Raw genomic sequence first — 16,290 nt, 5'->3', positions numbered from 1 at the left:
ATATAAAAGGGGACTGGCCCCAACACCGAGCTCTGGCGGACACCACTTGTGACCAGCTGTCAGCCGGATGTAACTCCATTCACCACCACTCTCTGGACTTGGCCACCCAGGCAGTTCTTTACACAGTGAAGAATACATTTATCCAAGCCAGGAGCAGTCAGTTTCTCCAGGAGAATGTTGAGGGAAACAATGGCAAAGGCTTTACTAAAGTCGAGGTAGACAATGCTCACAGCCTTTCTCTGACCTGGTAAATGGATCACCATGCCATATGGTTCCACATTATACATGAAACCAAGAGTTATGAAGTTATTTTGTGGAGAGTAAGATCCCAATTCTCTGCTTGAAAAAAATGTTGCAATCCTCCTGCTGGATTATTATAATTTGTCCTTTCCAAGAAAATAATGTTTTTCTATAGACAAGCAGGACAATTCTTTGTAAATTAGCATGACTGGAGTCCTTGCTTAGGACTGGGTTAATGCAGTTAATAGAAATAATGAATCAATGAGAGCATCTCAGCTTCCCAGTTAGGCTGTAATTTCTGTATTACAGAAAGTATTTGTATGTCTATGAGTCTTTCCATCACTGAATTATCTGAATGGCCTTGGGGTTGAGCACAGAAAGCTACTTGAGCAGAGATATTGCGGGGGAGGAACACCTATAGGTGGATATACTCTATTGTGTTTTAATTTTTTTCCCCTGACACAGTCAGAGAAACAGGATTTTATAACTGTTTTTAGAAATCATAGAATCATAGAATATCCTGAGATAGAAGGCACTCACAAGTATGGAGTTCAACTCACTGTTTGAAATAACAAAGACTGCTCTGATGGATACACCTGATATCAGTTTCTCTCCCAGAGGGCTGAGCCCCAGGCACTGGCTAGCACTTGGCTAACAAGGCAGCACTATTATGTAATTCCCACAACGTGTTCCAAAGAGGTTGTCGACTTCCCTGTTACCTTATTTTCTTTGAAAGATTTCTTGTCCAAGATCAGTAACTGCGATTGAGTCCTTAAGTTAATTTTCTCACTGTTTTCTTTCCAAGGAAACAGTGATAATTATGTGGATTGTTTAGGTTTGGGGAGGGATTTGCTTGTTCTTTAAAACTGGTTCAATATGTGGTGTGACTTTACATAATATGATATTTTAATTAATTTTTTTTTAAAAAAAGATCCTAATTTGTGTGTCCCAGAAAAAAATCCTGAAATATAAATCTTCCATTTGCAGGCATTTATTGTGCCTTAATCTCACTTGTTTTTATTTCTTGACAATGCACTCAGTGTATCTTTATAACCTTCCTTCAAGTTATTCTGTAAGATGTTCCAGCCATGTTGTAATTTAAAAATTATAGTTCAGGGTGCTGCCATTATCCCTAAGATTCCTAGTATAGAATGAATCACACAGCCAAAGATTTATATTTTAGCAATCATGACTGGCACAACTCTCTAAAATTTCAGCTGTACATTTAATATGACTAATAGCTTCTGGTCCCCAAACTTGATATATTTCTTCCTTTACATGCAATTAAAGTTATATTTTCAGCCACAAGAGTTCAAAATTACTTCACCAGCAAGTGAGATCACTAAAGCTGGATAAAATAGAGATGACAAAATTGTACCAGGAGGAACCAGAGGGAATTAAACAGATTAAAGAAAGTAGAACAAGACTGAAAACAAATTTGACAAAGTTTGATAATGACAGAAACCTTCTGCTTTTCTCACCCTTCTACTCATCCTCTCTCATTTCCCTCATCCTTTTTTGCTAGAGCTTTGCTTTTCAATAAAACAAACCATGCATTTTTCATAGGTTGCTTGAGAAGCTCAGGACAGAATTTCACTTCAGACATGTGATTTCAGTATTTATAGGAGAGTAGGATTCAGAAAAAAAACCCACTGTGTCCTAACTTAAGATCTGAGTTCAGATCAGAGCCTGAAACTTAGAAACCAGCACAGTTTGAATGGGAACATTAAAGTCAAGAGACCTTAAAGTCAGGAAAATTCTTGATCTAAACCTTTAGTATAAGGAATGCAGGAATGGACAGTAAATGAGTACTTCAAAACTACAGGAGGCAGTACTATTCAAAGAGGACTTGTAGCTGGATCATGTTCATTTTCATAAGAAATATGTACAGTATATTCATGAGTGTCCTCAGTGGAGCTGATTCTAAGACAGAAGCACATGGTTGATACCTTCCCTTTTGACAGATTTGTTTTCAAATTGGTATCAGTAATTTGGTTCCATGGAAAGAATAATGTCTAGGTAAATAATGGAGCTGAGACTGAGAGTGCTGAGTTTGGAGCCCTAGAACAACAGAATATTTCTGATGACTCTCAGCTGGATGGTGGTATTTTCCCACATAAGTGCTGTAAAGATACATAAAAGAATTGCAGAGCCTTTCAAAGCTCTAAACAACTTCCTTTCTGCATGTCATTAAGGGTGCTGGGGATATCTACCATACATCTGTTCACAGGTATGCACATGCTTCCCTGAGAAAGCTTTATATCCTATAGACTGTGACTCTGTAGTCTTGAAGACATAAGACTGTGAGCTTCAGCTTCCAAGAACCTGTCAGTCTTCTGCTCGGCCTGTGCTGCCTGCTGTAACACCTGAACTGCTTTGGTGCACAAGTTAGTTGAAGGATGCCCACAGCAGATGCAATTCTATGCACCTGGATGGCAGTGAACATCCCTCACTTTGTAGCTGCAGTGCAGATCATAGTACAAAACTCCCCAAAAGGGTACAGGGTAACACTCATAAGTGGAGCTAAACCATCTGCCTACAAGTTTGCACTGTTTCTTTCCAGTGAACAGAAGTACTATCACATCTGCCCCGTGAAACCACTTGCAGGTGCTCAATGGCTGCTCAGTTCATAAATCCATAAAACTGCTTATCCCAGTCCTTGCTCAGCAGAGATGTAGAAACAGGTGCTGGTGAACAGTAGTCTGGACATCTTGACTCTTACTTGTTCAGAACCACTGCTCGATAAAACTGCTTATCCCAGTCCTTGCTCAGCAGAGATGTAGAAACAGATGCTGGTGAACAGTAGTCTGGACTCTTACTTGTTCAGAACCACTGTGATTTCCTACATTCTACAAGAACAGCACTTTTTGAGTTTTGTAACAGAACAGGTACATTTTGTTTCTATGCTTACACCATCAAGAAGTTGTTATGTTAAACATTGCTTATGATTTAAATATGGCCTGCTTGGAAGGAGATATATGAAAGAGTGAAACAACTTCCTATTATTAGTGGAACCAGAAGAAATTATTTTAAATGTCCAGTTCACTCAGAAACCCCCACTGATGTCTAACAACAGCATGCATTAAAACCATGACGACTACATCCTGTAATTTTTGGTACAGCACTCAGGTTATCAGAACTGTCATTAGGTGGGGGTTAGAGTGGACACAGTTCCAAGAGAAACTGAGTGTCCAAGTCCCTTTAAGTAGCTTTGGAAATTTCAGTCATGCAGTCAAGCCTTATATCTTTTGAGTCACTGACATATGTATTACTCACTTCACTGATCTGAAGAAGAAAAGACAAATAAAAACAAAAACAGCACCTCCAGTTAAGGAATTTCTTCAACAAGGAATTTAAAATGTGCACTCATTTGGCAGCAGCCTTATTGTGAGATGATTATACAGTGTATGAATGTTTATTGCCTGACTTTAAGATGCAGAATGTAAGATTAACAATTATAGGGGTTTTTTTTTCTGCAAATGCTGTATTTCTGCTATTGTGTTTGCAGAATACAGCTAGATAATAATTGATTCTGTGACAGGGATTGGCTAATTTGCCAACAGTATAGTATAAAACACATTTATACAGTCAATTACACCCAAGTGCATGGCCTATTTGCTTTATAATTTCATAAACTTGCCAGCAATTTAAATAAAAAAGTTCCATTAAATTATCATATCATGTGATAGAATGATATTGCCAAGTATATTAAACCATGTGTGTTCAGCCAGAATTAATTAAATAGTATTACTTTTTCCTTATTAACACATTGAACCTATCCTTCCTACTCAGTACTAGAAATAGAAGCCTATTAGTGAACAAAGTAAACTTAAGGGCAAAGTTTAAACATTTTCCTGAGGGTGCTTCATTAAAATTCCTCGTTCTTTTGTTTAAACATTTGCTTATGCTAAATGTACTTGTATTGTGAAAATATTTTATGTTCTTAGATATGAATAGTGGAGAAGTTTAAAGGTAATACTTAATAATAATATTCAGACATTCGGGTCAGATCTGATCTTACTTTTCTCTTCCAACTTTGTTCTAAACTTCATTCCCTACTTATCCTTTGTCATGTTTTCATAGCCTTATGAGGTAAAAAGTAATATTAATGGTTCAGCATGACCATTATCCAAAATCTTCTCACCTCCCCCGCCAAACAGTGAAACAAATAAGAAATACCTGTTATTAACATGATGACTCAGGAGAGCTTCTTATTTGAAGAAGGTGACAATGAACAGTGAAAATTATTTCCATATAATTATAATACAAATTCACCTGCTGAGTTATAAAACAAAAATTGCTCAATAACCTGCTCTATGTACATGCAAACTTGCCTTCTCTCCCTCTCTCCCTGTCTGTCTCTCTTTCTCTCCCTGTCTTTCTCATATCAAGTGTTGGAATATCAGGCACTGTCTGAGATCTCTTGGTTTTAAGACTCAGGGGATCCTTTTAGGGAAAGCTTTATCGTCTTATTTTGAAAAGACTTTTAGAGAACGCCACATTTAAAAAGTGCAGCTTTGTAATTACTGGCATGTATTTAGTCTAATAAGATAGTGTATTTGAAAGTGGATAAGCATATCTTTAACAGCAGTCTACCAGGAATCAGCAGAAATAATTACTGTCAAGATTTAATTATGTCAGACAAGAGTATCTGTCCTGAATAACAGTGTCGACAGTAGAAGCTAGCACTGCTGTATGTTCAAGCCAGCTCTTTGTATACTTCTGTTAAACAAAGTCTTAGCTATTTTGCTGTGACTGAATTCAAATTAATGTTATTGAACATATCAAAACAATGAAAAAATTATGGATGATTAAAAAAGAGAGGAATATGAACAAAAAGAAACTTTTGAAAGAATTTGTGTTGGCCTTTCAGTTACATGGAAGACATTGATCAGAAACATCTCAGCATGTTAATGTGGGAGCAATGTGGTATGACTGTATAAAAGAGCTCAGAGGTTTCATTGTCTCTACCTTCTCTTAAGAGGAGCTTCAGAAATTATGCAAAATTATTTTGACTGTGATGTTGTTATTTTCTGATTTTTAAGGCAGGCTTTCATTAGAGTGTTTCCAAACTATGCAGAGTACTATAGCTTGTGTTGCAGCCGAACCGAAATGCAAAGTTTTTGATTAATCAAGCAAGTGGTGTTATTGAGCAAAGCAAATCTGTAATCTGAGTAAATATTACACAGTATTATTAAACAAGCTTAAAAAAAGAAAGAAAAAAGAATTGTACTAGACTTAATTAAGGCTTCAAGTAAAGCTTGCTTTTATTGGCAATTTTTTTGTTACAACAAGAAAACTAAAAATTAAGAGGATGGTTGGCAGCAATATTGATATGCTAATGGATAAACATGCTAATTTAGAAAAAACTAATCAGCAAAGACATTACTAATGGAAATGTACTGGAAAATGGCTAATGCTGTATGCAGACCTGGTATCTCCCAAATTAAGAAGAACTCATTTTGTGTTTATAATTGTAACTTGGAAGCTAAGCCTTGATCTTCTCTCTGCTTTGCTTTGGTTAATATTCAAAGATATTTCAGATGACCTGTCCTGGTACCATGACACCTGTTCAGCTTCTCTATAATTATGCTGCTGAAATTACATGTTCTGTTTATTGAAAGGAGAGCTAAAAGTCTTACTTTTTTCCTATCTAATTTACCAGACGCTTTCTCTAGACAAAGAGATCCTTCAAATTAAAAACTATATGTGAGTCTGGTCTTCTGACTGAGGTGTTGCAGAACATCTCTGATTATCAGTACTAGATATTCACTGTCTCGAAAACTGGCAGATTAATGCTACATCTAGGCATTAAAGTAGGACTTTTAGAACACTTAGAATTGGCTCTGCTTTTTTTTTTGCACCATTATCAATGGCTATACTTGCACCTGAGTTAAACTAGTTCTGAGTCTTTTCTCTCATTCCACTATCACTTGTGTGCATTTTCATCTATATTTTCCCCCAAGATGGCTGTTCCAAATACTTTTTTAGAGGGTACACACTCTCTTTCTAATTTTAGTCCATGTTTTGAGTGTACAGCTGTAAAACAGATTATTTTGTCAACAGTTCATGTTATCAAAGATTTCTGAGGTGTTTTTAAGTCTAATGACCTTTTCTGGCTGGAAATTGTCATTCAAAGATATTAATTAAGGAATTAAATAACAAATATTGCTTTGAAACAGTTGTCAGAATTTTCCAATGTGCTGGGGAGGTGTGGAGGACAAAACTTCAGTGCTTAGAGTTGTATGGTTTGTGAGGTTGAAACTGATTGAAGGTTAGAAATGGTTCAGTTTAGTGGGGAGGTAGACTTGGAAGATCTGGGTTACATGAATTCAATACATTTGTGTATGTACTTCTCAGACCACTTTGGACTGTTTTCATGTATTTCTCATGTATTTTTCTTGCATCCTATACATTTGAAAGAAACAGAAACAGTGGGATAAACTAGGATAAAGAGATAAAAGATAAGATGCTTCAAACAGCACAGATGTACATAAGTTTACTCAAATTAATAGCTTCTTTTGAAGCAAATTTATTTTGTTTTCAGAGTGTTGTTACATGAGGATCATAGAGAACAGGTTCTTAAATTGAAAAACACGTATCTTAAGGTGATATGGATGTATTGCATAGAGATAAATAATTTCAAATAAATTTAAATCGGTCAGTCTGCCTCATAACATAAAGCAAGATGAAAAGACCTATTGACACTGGAAAATTGCTCAAGTCTAATGTCTATAGAATTATAGAATGTTTATAGATCTTCCACTTAGGATGATCTAAATCCCCTAGAATTTTGTAAGTGAAAAAAATTCTAAAAGAAATTTATGTCTGAATAATTGCCAGGATTCTGTGTTTTATATTCTGACAAATAAAAAAATAATTTAGTATCACTTCCCTGGCTCTGATTGAATGCATGGTAAATAGTCATTATTTTTTTAAGGATAAATGAAAATATCTATGAAATTAATCTTTTTGTCAGATTGGCACAGGACTAAATAAAACTGACTTCTACAAGACTCTTGTAATGAGGGAGATTTACTCAATCATTTATGATTAACCGAAAAACAGGAATATTTTAGCCATAAGAACAAATGGGTCATTCACTTTGGAATCAGACATAGCATTTGAACAGAAAAAGACAATTTTAGGACCCTTTTAATAAGACAGTACTTGAGGCTAAATGTTAAAGTTTACATAACTTAGACTATTAACTGAAAAGAAAAAATTATTATTGAGTGCACAAAAATTCCTTCCCCTACAGATTAACGCACAAAACATAGCAAAACAATTCACTGGTGCCTCAACATTTGGAAATTTTACCTTTTTTCCACTTATTTATCAATGAAAATAAATTGGAGAAGAAATAAACATCAAGAAATTTCTTTTCAATAAATAAATTACATCAAAAAACCAAGAAAAGTAGTAAGAGTTATTGTTATTGCAAATAAAATACTAAATTAAAAAATACTACCATTATGGTGGAACTAGAATAACCTTGTATGATGCAATGAATATACTTAATCATCCCCAGATGAATGATAGTATTCAGAATGGTTCATCTTCCTGAGGTTACATGTTTCTAACTCACATGACTGAAACATTATTGATAAATGCACTCACACCCATATAATATGTTAAATGTGTGGGATAAATTGCTCATTCCATATGTTATGCTTATTTCTTTCATCAAAATTGATTTAATTTGTTTCATTCAGGATATTCCAACAAAGATTTTTTAAACAGAAGATAAATCAAATTTGTGTCTGGCAGATAATTATCAGCAAATAATAAGTCAAAAGTAACAAGCTGATCCTGGGGCCTGGGGATGCAACATCGTGTGGATCATTTGGAGATTGTAATCTGAAATAGCTCTATTCTTGTCCTAGGAACTAAAAACACCTTAGCAACTGGAGTAAATTAGGGGTACTCCTGAAGCCCAACTCATGGTTTCATCCAGGAACAATCACCATCTGAGGCTATTTCATGGCTCAAAAAAATACAGACTGGAAAAAAATATACTGCCCTGGTTTTGGCTGTGACAGTGTTGTGTTTTAGATTTACTATAAGAATAATGTTGATAATGCATTGAAGTTTAGTTGTAGCTAACTACTGCTTAGTATAAGTCAAGGTTTTTGTGGTTTTCCATGTTTTCCCAGTGTGGAGGTGAACAAGAAGCCAGGACAGCTAACTCAAACTGGCCAAAGGGATAGTCAGTGTCATAGAATGTCATGTCCAATATATAAATTGGGAGGTGTTGGCCAAAAGGTGCAGATCACTGCTCAGACACAGACTGGGCATCCATCAGCAGGGGTTGAGTAATTGTAGTGGACATCCATTGTCGGTCTTAGACTTTCTTCTTCTTCTCTCTATTTTTCATTATTACTATTATTACTGATATTATTGGTGTCATTATTGATTGATATATTATTAATATCTTATATTTTATTTCAATTATCAAACTCTATTTATCTTAGCATAAGATAAATAGAGTTTTGGTTTGCTTTTTCCAGATTTTCCTCCCCACCAGGGAGGGGATGGGAGTTGGACGGGGGAAAATGGGTCAGGTGGAGAATGGGAGAGCTCTATTAGTAAGTGTCTGGCCAAGAGGTTAAGACAAATTATCCTTCTCTGTTCACCATTCTGACATTACTTCTAAAATATTATGTCTGTTTCCTTCAGCAAAAGAAAGATGTTGATTTGTTGAAGTGAGTGAGATTGAGGTGGCTGTAGTACCTGGCGAATGAAGAAAGTATGAAAAGCCAGGTTTGTTCAGGGTTGAGAAGACTCAGGAGGAATCTTATTGCTTTCTGACTAACTGCTGGGAGGTTGTAGAGGATACACAATTTCTTCACACAATTTTGGGGCAAAAGATAACACACAGGACTTAGAAAGGTGGAAATTCTGACTCAAAAATTTAAACTTTTTCTGACTGAAAGTGGCCAGTCACTGGGTCAGGTTTCTCAGAAAGAGTTGGGATCTCCATTTTTTTGAGATTTTAAAAACTTGGCTGGAAAAAAATCCATTACCAATCTGATCTAAATGGCCCTGCCCCAAGTAGGTGTTGAACCCCCAAAAAAACTCCTTAAAAGTCTTAATTATTTTATAGTTAATGAGTTTTGGTAAGTGGGGAACAGTCAGAACACCTGCTTCAAAAGCCTGTTCCTGTTTTGAAGTGAAATGTTACTGTAATGTAAAACTGAAATGTTACTGATTCATGTAATATTTTTCTAGTGAGTTACCCTTGAATTATTCTAACATTATGGTGTTATGATACTACAGTGTATTCCTTAAATTCAGGTTAATTATTTCTTTATTGGTGTTACTGCAGGTCAATTGATTCAGTACTATGTGCTCTGTAATGGGCATTAGGTTTGGCAATACTGGATGTATATTAATACTAAGTTTCTTGATGTAATTTGACTTAGTTCTAGAAAGCTCACTTTACAAGATAGTATCTACATGTCATCCACATCTGATAGGCAATGGTCACTTTTCACTTCAAAAGTTTAAATATGTATGTAGAAACAGGGTGCTCATTCAAGGTACAAATCTCATCGGCAATATAATTGCAGAATTATTGCTTAAGTTCACTTCCAGCAAGTTTTTTAAGTAGTATAAAAAATGGGATTGAAGCATGAATGGAACCAAATGATTGCCAAATGATTGTTCAACCCAGCTGGAAATAATGAGCCTTAGTTTATTTAAAAGTGCTTATAAACAACTAAATATGAGTCCCAAAAAATCATACCAATCTCTCTATTGTATTCTGAAGACAGAGAACAATTTTACTCCCACTGTACACATAGGGAGTGTATTTTCATTGCTGGTGTCAATACATTCCACCTTTGGCTTTAAATAAGCTGAAGAGATCAACACCAAGATGTGTGATGCCATTGATTCACCGGATGGAAGGGATGCCATCCAGAAGGACCTTGACAATTTTGAGAGGCAGGCCTGTGAGAACCTCATGAAGTTGAACAGTGCCAAGTGCAAGGTCCTGCATGTGAGTCAGGGCTACCCCAGGCACAGAGATGAAAAAGATCCAGAGAGACCTTAGAGCAGTACCTAAAGGGGACCTACAAAAGATCTGAGATGGACTTCTTGCAACAGCATGAAGTGATAGGGAAAACAGAAACACAAAGAGGGTAGGGTTAGGTTAAATATTAGGAAGAAATCATTTACTGTGAGGATGTTGAGGCAATAGAACATTTTGTCCAGACAAGTTGTGAAAGCTGCACCACAGGAAGGCTAGTCTGGATGTGGCTTTTAGAAACCTGATCTAGTGAAAGACGCCCCTGTGTCCATGGCAGGAGGGCTTGAACTAGGTGATCTTTAAGGTCCCTTCCAATCCAAACCATTCTGTGATTATGTGAAATTATCAAAATGTTCATTACCTAGCATTGCTTCTTCCTATAAAAATATAAGGGTCACTCTTTTGCAGCAGGTTGATGGACCCCATGATCTATTGCAGACCCTTTTGGACTTATTTTTTATTATATCTAGTGAAATACCTTCTTGTCTTTATCTCATTCTTTCTTAGAAATATAATGATATTGCACTGAATAATGAGTTACATTCTGACATTTAAAATTATATTAAGTATAGTTGTCGCTCCCCAAAATTGTAATTCTATAGGTACTTAAACAAAAGAAATACTCTAGACCTTTTTGAGGGATAATTTTTCAGGAAGGTGACACATACATTACTGAAGCATGAGAAATACAAATAGCTTTAAGATATTTATGCTTTTTACAGGCATTCTAACCTTTTTAGAAAATGGCTATAATTTGAAGATATAATGTGAAGGGAGTGTTCTTAATGTTACATTAATTACAAGGGCTCGCTTTCCTTCCCTCTTTGCAGACATTTTTGTATTTTTATATGAAAAGATGCATATAATATTGTGGCAATAATGAGCTTAATGTAACTGGAAGCTATCAGATAAGATTGTATCAAAATTTCAAATACAAATAGCACCAGCTCTTGTATGTGTGAATGTTTCTCCATATCTCACATACTGAAAACTTTTTCCTTGCCACTAAGTGGCACTGTATTATTGTTAGCTGGTTGTTCAGATGATATTAAAATAACCTTTGGGCCAAATTTATTCTTGAAACAGTCTTATTAAGTCAATGGAATACATGTGAAGTGAATTTGGCCCACAGTTTTAATGGCACCTAATTCTAAATAATTGTTGTACATTTCCATTGGGGAGGCCCAGAAGTAAAATAAAAATCAGTTTGTGTTTAATCTTGCAAAGAGCTGACCCTTTCATTTGGTGTTTAAGTGTTTCATTATAATTTTTTTCTACTGAATTAGCCCTAGTTAGAAAGGATCATCTTATCTATTTCAGTAGAACTGTCAGTAAATTTTGATATAAAAATGGATGAGCTCTGTGATCTTTGCATTAACCCTTAATTTTCTTCCATATAATATTTATTGAAATGTATGTGAGTCTGCTACTGAAAACCTTGCTATACTCTAAAAAGATATGTCAAGTACGAAAACTAAAGAAGATTAGGTTTATCGAATGTCACAATTTACTTTTTTTTTCTTTACAGTGATAGAAAAGTAAATAGGCTCATGAGAATTTTCAAAACACTGCTTAAAGTCTCTATTTTCTTTGTCTTATCACTCTGCAGAAAACAAAGAGATGTGTTAAAGCCTTGAGACACCATAAACTTTTAAGCTAAACTGCTTGCAGCTTTGATATAAGACAATCCTTTGCCTCTTAGTATCCATTTAAACTGTTACTTGCTTAAATAGTAAAAGAAAATGACAGCTATTTTCCTGAATTGTTAATAAAGAGGTAGTTTACCAAATCCTTTATGTATGAACTGAGAGACTTATTTGAGAACAAAAGGCTGTGTTCACATCCAAGAATACCTGTCTCATTGGCTTCATACAGACCAAGTAACACGTGCACAAGAATGGAACATGGCACAGGATCTCCGGTGGCAGAAAGTACACCTGAGTGAGAAAACATTACCTTTGGAGTTCAGACTCCAGGAGCTGTCTGGGCCTGGCGAATATTTCCCTTCCAGTTTTCTGTTAGACACCCACATTGTTTATTCTTTCCACAATAGCAGTAAAAGTATTTCTTTTAGGTCCTAGTACTGTTTTATCACTACGTGACACGATATTAAGAGTCAGGGTTTTTTTTCTGATAAGAGCTATTATTTGTAAAATGGAGCGATATTACTTTCTTCGCAGTGTTAGTTTTGTTAAAAACAGGAGTATATTTTTCCTTTATCTAATACTAATCCTTGTTTAAGGTTTAAAAAATGACTGAGAAACCAAAAATTACAGAAACAGTATGAGAGTGGCAAGGCTGATTGGGTGACACCTAACATTTATTGGGATAGTTAGCTAAAGGACAGGAATTTTGGGGCACACGAATATCATCTGAATTGTACACAATTTTTTGGTATATTAGAAACAGAATCAATGGTGATTAAAACTGTTCTTGCAATGTGCAGGGAAGACTTTGAAATCTGTCTTACATTGAGTGACAAAACCAGGAACTAGCAGAAATCTTTCAAATGTTGTTGTTTTTTTTATTTTTAATCTGGTTTTGAAAACACAAACACATGGAATAAACTTAAATACTAGAATAATTCTTTCTCTGATATGAGAATTTAGAGTACTGACAAATACTACTTTCATGTATTTGTTTGCAATGTTGCTTTTTTGTTTGATTATTATTAAATATATGAACAACATATACTTGACAGGGGGACAGTAGAATATCTTATAACTACTTCTCTTTTAGTAGTGCAATCTGTTCATATCTGTTCTGATTTAGCTACCAGTATTAACCAGAATAAACTAATATTCAGACATCTTGGGAAAAAGTAGTCTTGGAGAACTACTCTACTTTCTTTCCAGCTTCTAACAAAAACATTGGAAACTGTAAATACAAATCAATGTGAACTATTGTAAGTATTGAGAAATTTTTTCTGAAAGGGATGCTTAAAGAAATGTTTTAAAAAGAGCTAAAGTTTGAAGCAGCTGACGTGGGTCTTACAGTTCCCATTTCCAGCAGAAAATTTTCAAAATATTTGTTGCATCTACTGTGTGTGTATTCTACCTGGACCCACATGAACAAACCAACTCTGGAACTTGAATTGTGCACAGACTGTGAGAGCTAGGACTGAAAGTGGTGTAGTCGTAGCATTGTTGACAACATACTGCAGAGAGACTTGGTCTGGTTTATCCAGTAAATTTTGGCTGGCCCATTTTAATATCACTCTTGACAGTGCATTCTGCGTGGATAGCCTCCTGTTTTGTGATGCATTACTTGGAGATACATCCTTAGTGACCCAGGCTGAACCTGGAAGAGCAATAAAGCCCATCATGTTTCCTAAGTTTACTTACTGGAATGCTTCATGCATGAAGTATCATTGTGCTTTTTCTCTTGCTCAGTACTTTTTTTCATTAGTCTGAGCTACTGCAATCTTATTTCTGCAGAGCACTTATGTACTAGGTATCACTACCTTGGAGCCCTGACAATGAAATCACTGCAGTTTATGGCCATCAATAAGGTCAGTCCAGCAACTTTTAAGAACTGATCTGTTAGTTCTTTGCTGACATCTCTGTTCATGAACCAATTGCCATTTAAAGGTCCCATCTGACATTTTCTGCTGATAACCATTATGCCATTATGATGAGTCCTACGAGAAAGTTCTGTAGCCACTCTATTTGTTAATTTTTTTTCTTCCTCCTTGTTAAAAACAAAAGGCCTTCAGGTTCATTATTTTATAGTAGTAAGTGTTGAGAAGAAAAGAAATATTATTTTTGTACAGATCATGAATGTACTTTTTTCCTAGTTCTTCTCTTTCCCATCAGGGAAAAAAAAAGTCTCCTCATCTGTAGATTGTTATAAGATATTTTATTTCTTTTGAATCTGTTGACTGGCATACAGAGTGTTTCTAAATAGGGAATAGGAAGTAAGGACATTTGGATTTAGTATAGTCAATGCTTACATACAGGTTATATATGGATGTTTTAAATGAAGCAAAATTGAATCCAGGCTATTAAATATGTTCTTTTATAAATCACCCATAAAAATACAAATAAAATAACTTTTCATGCATATCTGCATAAAACAATATCATGTCCTGAAATTAGTATTTAGTAAAAAGCTCTTTATTCTCATTTGCAGTAGGACTATTAACTCTTTTTCTCTACTGTCTCCCAGGAAAAAGAAGTAAAAAGTGAATAATGTCTACAGTACTTGTCTCGTAGCATGTAACAGTAGTAACAATATTTATTAAAGAAACAAAGTGTGCATTCTCCAATTTATCCAAGAGCTAATCTGTTAATCTTAATCTTGCAGCTCTTTCCCGTCTGATAAGCATCTATAACTCCATCTGAACTATCTGGGAATTTAAGAGTGCAGTTTTGTGGGCAGACGGAAGTCCTGAATGTGTGTACCACAACAGGGCAAAAAGAAACCTACTGCCAGGTCAGCTGGTGAAAGGGTACAAACAAACTCTGATTAATGCAAGATAGAAAGTGTCAGTGAGAAGAGGATGCCTATGTTTAACCTGTAGTTTGAGATGTTTCTAAAAAAGGAGACTTAACCAAGCAATGGCTTCACATTGCAGATAGAAAGGATAATACAAAATGTGACTTGAGTTTGTTTAGTGGTGAAGGGGAAGATGGCACACCGCCTTATCTGGAGCGTCAGAGTTAACAGGTCTCTGCCCCACCGCTCGTCCCACATTGCATTCTATATGTGATGCCTCTGCTGACTGCACGCTATGGGCACTATCTCCCATCTGAGGTAGAACATGCATTTATCCTACCCTTCATATGTGGTAACGAGAGATTTGTAGAGGATTCAGTACTTACTTTCTGAGATTATATATCTCAGAGCGCTGAATCCTGCTTTGCACCAAGTCTGTGAAGAGGCTTGGAGCCTTACCCATGATTTACGAAGACTGCAGCCTACGCACCTACCTACAACTTACCCACACTTAGAGAGATCATAGAAATCTGAGTAGATGGCACGGTAACCTAAATATGTAGCACCTGGGGTTTTGCACGTTTTCTCAGGGACTTTTAACTCTTCTTCTGTAGACCTTTGTTGCTGTTCTACACATTGACTGACCAACACGTGCTTAAAACTGTGAGACGTGCTTATCGTTTGCATCAAGGCCAGTATCTCACACAAACCCTCCATAACTAGCAATGACCTACATAAATCTTTACATAAGTTTCTTTAAATTACATGTGTAAAGCTGCAGGTGTTTCTGCACTAGTTAATATAAGGCTCTTTTTTCAACAAAGGTTTTGGTTTTCCTGATTCTTTCAGTTCAGAAAGCTTGATGTAAAGTTTCTCTATGATTTTGCAGAAATTGTAGTCCACTATTTTTTATGGAAGTTGAGAATGTACCAGCTGCTGACGGTGTAGTGGCATGCCTTAATTGTTTTAAAACAAAATTGAGGGCTGATAATTGTTGCCAAAAAAGACTTTTTAGTACTACCTCTCTGCTCTAAACCAGGACACTCTCTCAACAATTTAAAGTACAGAGATGAGAAATTCAGTGCTGGAGTTTCTGTGAAAATAACACTAGATCACAGCTCAAAGTGGTTTTTGAATCTCATTTTTTAAAATAATTTCTTTTATATAGTTAGTTGTTAAAATGATAAGCATTTTATTAGCTCTTTTAATCTTTCATAAACCTTCCTGTTTTCAGAAGTGCTATTTAGTGCCTGTGCAAATGTTGACACTAGGTCTGCCTTTGAATTGCATTGACTGAGTAGCAAACTAGGCAATAGATTATGAAAAGGCCTAAAGAATTTCAAAAACACCTTTCTAAGAGCAAAAATATTTTTTAAACCTGTCTCACCACACTCACTCTCAGGCAATATGTATGTTCTGTCATTTCAACTTGTCTCAGAGTATAAAAGGCAAAGATTAAAAAATAACTGCTCAACAGAACCATAATTTAAAATTTTTCAGAGACTTATATACAGGAAATAAAGGCATGAATGACAAAAATTAACTCCACCCATTAATGGGCTTGAAAATATTTCAGCTAA

The sequence above is a fragment of the Passer montanus genome, unplaced genomic scaffold (assembly GCF_014805655.1).
Source record: "Passer montanus isolate IOZ18808 unplaced genomic scaffold, ASM1480565v1 scaffold10, whole genome shotgun sequence".
NCBI lineage: Eukaryota > Metazoa > Chordata > Aves > Passeriformes > Passeridae > Passer > Passer montanus.
Note: the sequence above shows the minus strand (reverse complement) of the source record.